General features: G+C 37.1%; 1 long non-coding RNA gene across 2 annotated transcripts in view; it reads right to left on the bottom strand.

The window, feature by feature from the left end:
* Window positions 1-532: 532 nt before the first annotated feature.
* LOC138166678 (uncharacterized) overlaps window positions 533-10367 on the bottom strand; it is a 13375-nt gene continuing 3540 nt past the window's right edge. Inside the window, exons 2-4 of one of the 2 annotated variants that reach the window (XR_011169690.1) lie at window positions 9306-9486; window positions 1464-1534; window positions 533-864 (exon numbers count right to left, since the gene is read on the bottom strand). This is a non-coding gene — a long non-coding RNA (uncharacterized lncRNA). Of the gene's footprint in view, window positions 865-1463; window positions 1535-9305; window positions 9775-10367 lie in introns of those variants that run through there. The other variant, XR_011169689.1, reaches the window with a different exon arrangement.

The following is a 10367-nucleotide window of genomic DNA, read 5'->3' as shown; positions in this document are numbered from 1 at the left end:
ATGTCAGTCTATCCCAGTATCTCTGCCAAAAAAACACCAAATGCAGTTATAAAATGCAGTACATCTCTTTCCTATGCTACTGCAGAAGTTGCCTAATTGATCTGAGAACTTATGGTTTCAGTCACAAAAAGTTTTAGCACACAATAAGTGAGCCACAAATATTTGCTGGTTTAGTAATCAATATCCTTGATGTCTTCTTTTCCCAACTCACCTAGATTATAAACACCTCCAGGGCAGGGAATATATCACTTTTGTCTTTGTGTCTGTAATACCTAACAACATACCTGGCCAAGCAGGTTCCATATAAATGGTTACTGATTGATAGGTTGAGTGATTATTCAAATTCTTATTAGATAATTAAGCCCGCCCAGAGTTCTAAATAGTCCATCATGTTAATTAGATAATTAAATAAGATGACTTCAAAACCTCTCATTTCTCTCATTCTTTTATATATAAAGTAAGTTCCCAAGTGTTTGGACTTAGAGAGGAAATTAAAGAATAAAGAGGAAAAAAATAAGCCACGGCAGCAGAGTAGAGGGGACACCAGTCAAAATGCTAAAACCTCAGACTAGTCAAAAGCTCTGTAAGTTTGTGCTTGAATTTTGCTCATCGTATTGCTCATTTCAAAGACTTCCAACATCTTGTACGTTTTGACAGTGGGTAAGAAAAAGTTTGGAAGCATATAGTCTAACTCACTCATTTTTTTCAGTCAGGGAAACCGAGGCACATAGTCATGTGACTCACCCAAAGTTGCACCGGCATCAGAAAAAGAAATCAGCTCTTTGTTCAGAAACATTTTCACCATTGAATCATGATACTTCTTAATGATGGCAGTCTCAGCATTCAGTTGTCTCTCTCAAGGCACTAGAAGAATAAGTCACCTTTGCTTGTGAAATTCAGTCAATTTGTATATAATCATAATACATTTTCTTGGGGTAAGCTTATATAAAAAATAAGTAGTTCAAGTTGAAAATTATTTTTTGCCCTATTCTTCCATTTCTTCCCTAAGCCCAAACATTTGGGTAATTTACTTTATATGTAACAGAAGGAGAGATGAGAGATGTTTTGAAGTTATCTTATTTGATTATCCAATTAACCTAATAAACTATGCAGAGTTACAGACTGGTTCAATTAATAAGTTAAAAAAAAATCTTATACATAGTGATGCTAGTTGAACATAACATATTGGCTTTTCATTTCAATGTTGTTGTTTTTTCCCCTCAAATATGCATTTTCTCATTTGTTCATAAAGTAGTCCTTAAGTCTTTGATATGCTAATCTCTTGGCTTTTAAAAATATGTTTATTTTAAAGTGCATTTTTATAATTATGGATTATATTTTAAATTATTTGTGTATCTGTTTAAATATATTTAATAGATGCCCAGGTTTATATTTATGTACATTATTATGTATACAAATTATGTATGTTATGTGTACATATTATGTATATTATGCATACATACCTTCTTACGAGGCAGTGGTTCTCAAACTTCTGGGTCTTAGGACCCCTTTACACTCTTGAAAATTATTAACCCTACAGAAGTACATGGAACAGAATTCTAGTTTATTACTTTTGAGAAAATCCTGTGAACAAACATTTTTCCTTTTTTTAAAATTTTTATTTTTTCAAATGCTTTATTAACTTCTGGATTACATCATTCATTCTGCCAGATTTTGAGTAACAATTTTTTTCCCCGTTTTTCCCCTACACACTGCCCCAAAATAGTGGTCCCAAAGGATATCCCCTCCTCCAATCTGCTCTCTCCCATATCTTCTCCCATACCCCCTTCGACTTTTCCAGTAGGGCATGTTGGATCTCTATGCATCAATGCCTATATATCTTATTTCCCAATTACATGTAAAATAGTATTAATAATAGTATTTATATATTTTTAAATATTTGATTTTAAAACTTTGAATTCCGGATTGATTCTCTTCCTCCTTTGTCACCCACCCTTACAGGGAAGATAAGCAATTCAGTATAGGTTATACATACATACATACATACATATATATATACACACACACACACACACACACACATATATATGTATAGGTTGTATATATGCAAAACATTACCATAGTAGACATATTGTAAAAGATTGACTATATTTCCCTCCCTCCTATCCCACCTCCCACTTGTTCTATTATTTACTTTGATCCTGTCCCTTTTCTTTTTTTTTTTTTAAAGCAATCGGGGTTAAGTAACTTGCTCAAGTTTACAAGCCAGTTATTTCTGGGTGTGGTGCTGAGTATCTGAGCTCAGATTTGATCCCCAGGTCATCCCGACACTGGAGCCGGTGCTCTTACTCACTGAGCCACCTGGCCGCCCTTGATCCTGTCCCTTTTCAAAAGTGAGCGCTTCCAACGTCCCCCCCCCCCCCCAGCCTGCCCTCCCTTCCATCGTCCCCCCACATCATGCCCTTACCCCCTACTCTCCTGTAGGGTGAGATACCCTATTTAGTGTGTATGTCATTCCCTCCCTGAGCCAAATTCAATGAGAATAAGGTTTTGCCTTTTTGCCTTCCTATACTTCCCCTCCATTGTAACCATTTTCACTTGCCTCTTCTATATGAGAGAATTTACCCCATTCTGTCTCTCCCCATCTGTAGCAGCAAGCACCCCAGCATCCCTAGGGTGTCTTCCAACACAAGTTCTTAGATCTGCTTTGTTAAATGAAAGCAACTCAAAATGGGTTAACAAGCTTACTTTAATCAGTCAGATATGTATCGTTCACGTAGTTCAGGGGAAAAAGGTCAGCACCCCGAACTTCAAAGTATACAGACAGAATTATCAAGACAAAAACAGATCAAGTAGACAGATTTCCAAACTGTCCAACCATTACATCCATACCAAACAACATCTGGGTTTCAAATCCAGGGGGCTCTGGACAACGGCTTTCCAGAGTTTCATCTGATCAAATCACAGAACACTTCTCAAAGTGAGCCCCCAAACAAAGCTACACATCAGGGCTTATATAGCCTTCTCCTGGCTCAGAGAATGTAACAACCTTATTGACTCACTGGCCAATCAAGAAGTATCTACTGAAAAACAAGCCTCCAGGTGCACTTTAGCCTAGGGGCAGGGAAGATCTTTAAATTTACATTCCCATTACAACATCTCCTCTCATTATATTCCTCTTTCACCTCTTAATTTCTCCTTTTAAGTATCATCCCTTCCTATTAAATTGGTCCTGTGCCCTCTGTCTATGTATACCTGTAAACATATATACAAACATTCACATATGTATTCATATGTCCATATATCCTCCTATATAGACATATATAGAAATATATATATATTTCTATTCCCTTCAACTATTTTCATAATGAGAAAAGTTTCATCAGTTACAATTATCATTTTTCCATGTAGGAATGTTAATAGTTCAACTTTGATCAGTGACTTATGATTTCTTTTCCCTGTTTACCTTCTCATGCTTCTCTTGCTTCTTGTATCTGAATGTAAAATTTTCTATTCAACTCTGTTTTTTTTTTTCATCAAGAATACTTGAAATCCTCTATTCCACTGAATGGCCATATTTTTCCCTGAAACATGATACTCAGTTTTGCTGGGTAGGTGATTCTTGGTTTTAATCCCAGCTCCTTTGCCCTCTGGAATATCATATTCCAAGCCCTTTGATCCCTCAGTGTAGAAGCTGCCAGATCCTGGGTTATCCTGATTGTGTTTCCACAATATTCAAATTGTTTCTTCCTGGCTGCTTGTAATATTCTCTCCTTGATCTGGGAATTTCAGAACCTGTCTATAATATTCCTAGGAGTTTTCTTTTTGGGATCTTTTTTAGGAGGTGATCAGTGGATTCTTTCAACCTCTATTTTGCCCTGTGGTTCTAAAATATCAGGGCAGTTTTCCTTGAGAATTTCTTGGAGGATGATTTCTAGGTTCTTACTTTGATCATGGCTTTCAGGTAGTCCAATAATTTTTAAATGATCTCTCCTGGATCTATTTTCCAGGTCAGTGGTTTTTCCCATGAGATATATCACATTTCCTTCTATTCTTTCATTTGTTTGGATCTGTTTAACAGCATCTTGATTTCTCATAAAGTCATTAGCTTCCATTTGCCTGAGAAAGCATTGGACATCTAATGGAGATTAGATCCTATCTCTGCACCTTCTTTCACCCTCTTAGTTCTTTATTCATCTGCCTCTGTCTCTATGCCCTCCTCTAAACTCACCCTTTATTTTCCTCTGTCCTTCTCCTCATTATTTATTTATTTATTTATTGCTCTGGTTTAGTTCCTGCACCAATTTGTTTCTTTTTATGAGTCCCTGCTTTACCCTTATCTTCATCCTTGACTGGGGTATGCATCTTTCTCTAACAACCTTGTTATTATAGAGGATATTGTCTCCTATTTCTCCTGTCATATTTAAAAACCCGTTCCTCTTTGCATTGTAACTAGGATTAGGGAAGCTTAATATTGATACTCTGGCACAGGTTTGTGAGCCACACATAGATGTATCTGTATTAGGTGGCCACACATATTGGGCAGGTTTGGAGAGGCCATGCTGAAGTTGTTTTTAAGTCATTATTCAGTTCTTTTTGACTACTCATGACCCAGTTGTGGGTTTTCTTGTGTAATGGCAAACACGGAAGTAGTTCACACCTTGTTTCAGCTATTGAATTAACACCTTGTTTCAGTTCAAGTTTCTTTTGAGCCTTGAATGCATAGTCTATTAAGAAACAGAAGGTATGAACCCCACAACTTGTGAACCCTAGAACTTATGAACTCCTGCAACAGGAAGTGGAGGAGTTAATAAATTATAAGGAGAGTTTCCAGGCTAGAGACAGCAGAACTGAGAAGAGGACTCTTATGGTGGCAGAGTCAAGAAAGAGAAAACTTGTGGTATCCTGGCACTCTGTTTGTCTGCTCTGTCTGTGTTGATGTTTGTTTTTGATACTTTGTACAGAAGACCTGGGATCTTACTGGAAGCCCTGAAAGAAGATTTTCTGGTTGTATGTTTACAGACGTCCTGGAGGAGGGTTTTGGAGGTCCTGGGACTTTACTGATGATTTGTGCTGATCTCTTGGACCTTGTTTGTGGGTCTGTGTTGATTTCTTTGTTGATGATTTGTGTTGAGTTCTCAGACCTTGTTGATGGGTCTGAATTAATTTCACAGGCATATAGTGAATTGATGATGGTGCTGGCAATGTGCATGGATATCATTGTGGCTTTGTCAAGCATTGTCTTCCCAGAAACAGGAACTGTGAAGGACTTGAGGTGAACTGGACATTGTAAACTTCAATATGGAGCAGGAAGTGGATGAAGAAGTGAACAAGGAGCTGGTCAAGGAACTAGGAACAGTCTGCCTTTGAACCCGGGTGACAGTTGGAGCTGGGATCATGGAAGTGGAACCATGGAAGCTGAGAGCCAGGCTCGAGTCAAGCTGAAAGAAGACTTTATTTGGATACTGCGTACTGACTGAGAAGATTATGATTTACTTTGACCTGAAGGCAGAGAACTTTGACTTTTGCACTTTGTGATTGAATTAAGGATTTTGTGTTTGACTAAATTAATGTACTTTTAAAAAAAACTATATGACCACTTTGGTGAAAGCTATGTGGCCATTTTAGTGATAAGTTATTAAGCTGTGACATGGTGAATGCTATATTTTGATTTTCTGTGATAAGTTGTAACATTTTGAATGCTGTTCCTTGATTTTCTGTGAATGTTTTCCTCTGATTTGTTATTTAATAAATAGAGAGTTTGCTATACTATGTAATAAGAACCTTGAAAGCTATTCACAGCAGCAGTCCTCTGGAAAGCTGCTCGTGCATGGCTTTACACCTTGGTAAAGATACCAGAGTGGTTTGTCATTTCTTTCTCCAGCTTATTTACAGATGAGGAAACTGAGGTCAACATGGTTAAGTGACTTACCCAGGCTCACACAGCTAGTAAGTACCTGAGGCTGAATTTGAACTCAAGAAGATGAGTCTTTCTGATTCCAAGTCTAGTGCGCTATCCACTGTGCCACCTAGCTATCCCAGAGACACCTAGCTGCTCTATTGGGAATACTTTATTTACTGTCCCTTTATTTATTTATAAAATATATTTGTTATGATTACAAGCTAAATGGAATGCTAGCTTCTTGAAGAGAGGAGTCTCAAAGTATCTGTTATGTTCCCTCCCCCTAGTTGTCCTGTGTTGCCCTTATATAGTGCCTTAGGTATCATTGAATGCTTAAAATCTTGAGTAATGACTTTTAATCTTGACTCTGACATAGCCTTTATACCCCGGGAAAGTCACCTAACCTTAATTTCTTCATCTGTAAAATGGGGACAATAATTCTCACAGAGCTGTTATTAGGATCCAGTGGATTGATGTTTACATAGCACTTTGCAAGCCTTAAAGGACAATACAAATACTAGCAGTTGCTATTAAAGGTGTTTCACAAATGCATATTCATCAACAGATTGATTGATACAAGAATCCTTGTAACCACAGAGACAAATTTGTTCCATGACTCTCTGACAATCAATATTAAGTAGTCCTAATGTTGATAGACAGGTTTGCTTTAGTGATCCTTCATTGCCATTGGAGACACCCAGTGTAAAGAATTTTTAAAAATCTTCTAGTTTGATGAGGTCCTCCACCTGTTGGTGATTATGTTGTTTTCATTGTCTGGGAATGATATAGAGCTTCCCTACTGAATGTCTGTTTGAGATTAATAATTTTTTTTAAAAAAAGTAAAATAGACGATGTTCGTACAACAAGATTAGTGATATAACTACACCTTTAAAATATAGAATTTGAGTTTGAGGTTACATATTGGTTATTTTCAGGGTGGCTTGACGTCCATCTATCATGATTTTTTAACCTCTGACCTTTGCCCAACCTATGGGAGAGGGGATCATTCAGAAGATAGTGACAAGAATGCATCTCCAAATCCTCTTGTTGTGTGGTGCCCAACAACTCCAGCAGCTCAGCAGTAGTATCAGTATCATATAATATCCTCCTCAATAGGAAACTAAAATTCCAAAGACACAAAGGGAAAGATATCTAGGGATATCCAACCCCCATGGCCATGGTGCTGTCATAAGGTCCTACCTCTTTCCAGGGATCATCGTTTTGTCCATGTGTTATGCCCAGAAGCAGCCTCACAAACACCACAAAAGGATATTCTGTTTTCATATTCTACTTGTAGAAAATTATTGCCAAACACTTTGCCTCCATATTTTACCTGCATTAACTTCTTTGGTAATGTGATTATTTCTATGTTTATGTCCTACCACAATGTTAATGTTATTGAGAATTAGATGATCATAAAAGCTTGAGTGCTGTGTATATATTGAGGGCTTCATTACTGTTTATTAAATTTCATTTAAAAATTAAAAGGCAGGGCATAAATCTCTGTGGATTTTCTTTTGCTCTCTGTCTCTGTCTCTCTCCATCTTTATCTCTCTCTCTCTTTCACTCTTTTCCCTCACTCTCTGTCTCTCCCTCTATGTGTGTGTCTCTCTATCTCTCTGTATTTCACTTTATATTCTCTATAAAACTTCTATGATTATATTCTCCTTCATAGTATTAAAGACTATATACCTCCTCACAGAGAATCCTAACTTGAAGAATGAGATACATTTTTAGACATGTCCAACATGGGGATTTCTATTGCTTAACCATGCATATTTTTATGAGGGTTTTCTTTTTCTTTAAAAAAGTAAAAGAGAGAAAGACAAATGATTGCTTATTTAGAAAAAAAACAAACCAAAAATACTTTCGGAAGGTATTTGAGAGCAGCAATGATTCCCCTCTCCCAGTCAGTAACTCATAGGATCCTTTAAAGCCAGTGGGTGATAGGTTGTTGGGTTGGCCAACTGCCGATGAATAAACAGATACAATTTTTGATTCAGAGAGGAAGAAGTAAGGTATATGAGTATTTGAAAGTATGTGGACCTTCAGGAATGCTTCTAGATCAGTACAAACTTGGAAACTCATTTTTTTTAATAGAAGCAAAGACAGTATAATTTAGTATATGTCGTTGTTCAGTTGTTTCAGTCATGCTTGACTCTTTGTGACCCCATTTTGGAGTTTTCTTGGACAAAGATACTGGATTGGTTTGCCATTTCCTTCTCCAGTTCATTTTACAGATGAGGAACTGAGACAAGTAGGGTTAAGTGACTTGCCCAAGGTCATAAACTTAATAAGTATCGGAGGCCAGATATCAACTCAGAAAGATGAGTCTTCCCGATTCCAAACCCACTGCACCTCCTAGCTTTCTTTTCATAGGAGAAAGGCTGACTAAGTTATGATATATAAATGCAATAGATTATTACTGTGCTCTAAAAAAATTAAGATTTTAATGAAACCTGGGAAGAATTCTATGAACTGCAGCATATCAGAATTAGGAGAGTAATTTACACAACAATGTTGTAAAGAATGCAACAACTTTGAAAGACATAAGAACTCTGATCAATGTAATGACTGTTCATGATTTCAAAATGCCAGTGATAAAATCCTGTGGCTCATCTCTTGACAGAGGAGTGATAGTTTCAGGGTGCTGAATTTCATACATATTTTTGTATGCAGCGAATATGTGGATTTGTTTCACTTAACTATTCAAATTCAGAATACTTTCTATATATATTATATACATATTATAAATATTATATATATATATATGTTGTTGGAGAAATATTTGGGAGCAAAGGAGTTTAAAATAAATTGCTTTCTTTTAAATGAAAAGAAAATTCAACTTCCATAAATTTAGACTATCATTCTCAATAATCTCAATCCTAAAACTCGACCATATAAAAATTTTTGCAGCTGTCATTCCAAGATCATTCTAATGTGTGACCATAACCACAGATATGTAATTTAACATATCCGAGAAACAGTTTTTAATACATCAGTAAAACTGGTGTCTGAAATTCTGCCCTTAGATGTCTACTCATCTTCATCATTAGACACAGTCATTGGGAGGGTTAACACATTAGTCTTTAGTTTGAATTAGATCACCAAATTATTCAGAAAAGCCCCTGAGCGAATAAAATAAAGCAAAATAAACTTTTGATATTAAAATAAAATAAGGTTTTGGAGGACCAAGGAAGGCCAGAATCTTGTAAAGAATATAAGTGGGACCCTGAGTACTTTGTCGGGATGGAACTGAGTAGGGAGTAGAAGGGAGGAAAAAGGAATGATGCCGAAGAAACTTTTTTTTCAGTCATTAGAGTTTGGTATGGACTTCATTATGCCCATCCCATGGCACTTCTATGCCTGAAAAACCACCTGTTTATGGTGAGGGAAACAACAGTAGCAACAACACAGCCCTATGTAGTTTGTTGGCACTTGCCTGGTCTGGACACTGAAGACTCTGGTCTTCGGACATCCCATCAAGTTTGTGAAGAAAATCACCTGGCCCCTCAGGAAATAGAAGAATCCTTTCCAAGCTCTTGTATTCTTCTTTCTTCTAATAAGCAATTGTCACTTAAATCAATTGCTTTGCTAATTAGAATAGCCAGCCCTTAAATGAACTGTGACAAGACACAGAATCCAGTTATTATGCTAACTGATGAGTTGTCAGTTGAAATTATGGTGCAGACATTTTTAACAGTCGATGGTGTATGTGACTTGAATTTAAATATTTCACATTTCTATATGGCAGCCAAGATATCTGGGAAGATTAGGCTGACATTTGAGAGTAGAATTAATCTGAGTGACTTGGGTATAGGATTAGCCTAAAAGACCTTGAGTTTCAAAATCATTCACTTTTCATGCTAATCTTTTGGAGCCCTGAGTTTGAGTTCCAGCTCCCTGTTCAAATTATTGGACTTGAACAAAATTAGTCACAGACACATTAAAATCTTGCTGTGATTAAGGTTCACTCAGCCACAAATTGGGTGTCACTACATAAATGCCCTATCTTCCCAAAATCATGAAAATGTTGCAAATAGAAATAAAGGAATGCAACAACTTTGAGATTTTAGAAAAGTTCTTTGTAAATCCAAATGATGATGACTAGCGCACACACACACAATCACACACACCAATGTTAATACAAATTGATGTTTCAAGAATGTATTTGTGGTTTTGAATATAGGTTATTAGTTAAGAAATATGAATGAGTACTTGTTTAAAACATTTTAACATTCTCTCTGTCTCTGTCTCTTTTCATCTCTCTCTCCTCTCCTCCCCTCCCCTCCCCTCTCCTCCCCTTTCTTCTCCTCCCCTCTCCTCCATTCTCCTCTCCCTTCCCCTCCCCTCCCCTCTCCTTTCCTCTCCTCTCCTCTCCTTTCTTCTCCTCCCCTCCCCTCCCCTCTCCTCTCCTCTCCTCTCTTCTCCTCTGTTCTCCTCTCCTCTGTTCTCCTCTCCTCTCCTCTGTTCTCCTCTCCTCCCTTCCCTTCTCCTCCCCTCC

This window comes from Petaurus breviceps, unplaced genomic scaffold, assembly GCF_028583685.1.
Source record: "Petaurus breviceps papuanus isolate PSGF00001 unplaced genomic scaffold, PetGlider_PUasm1.0 225, whole genome shotgun sequence".
Classification (NCBI taxonomy): Eukaryota; Metazoa; Chordata; class Mammalia; order Diprotodontia; family Petauridae; genus Petaurus; species Petaurus breviceps.
This window is presented reverse-complemented; position numbering and strand designations above follow the sequence as displayed.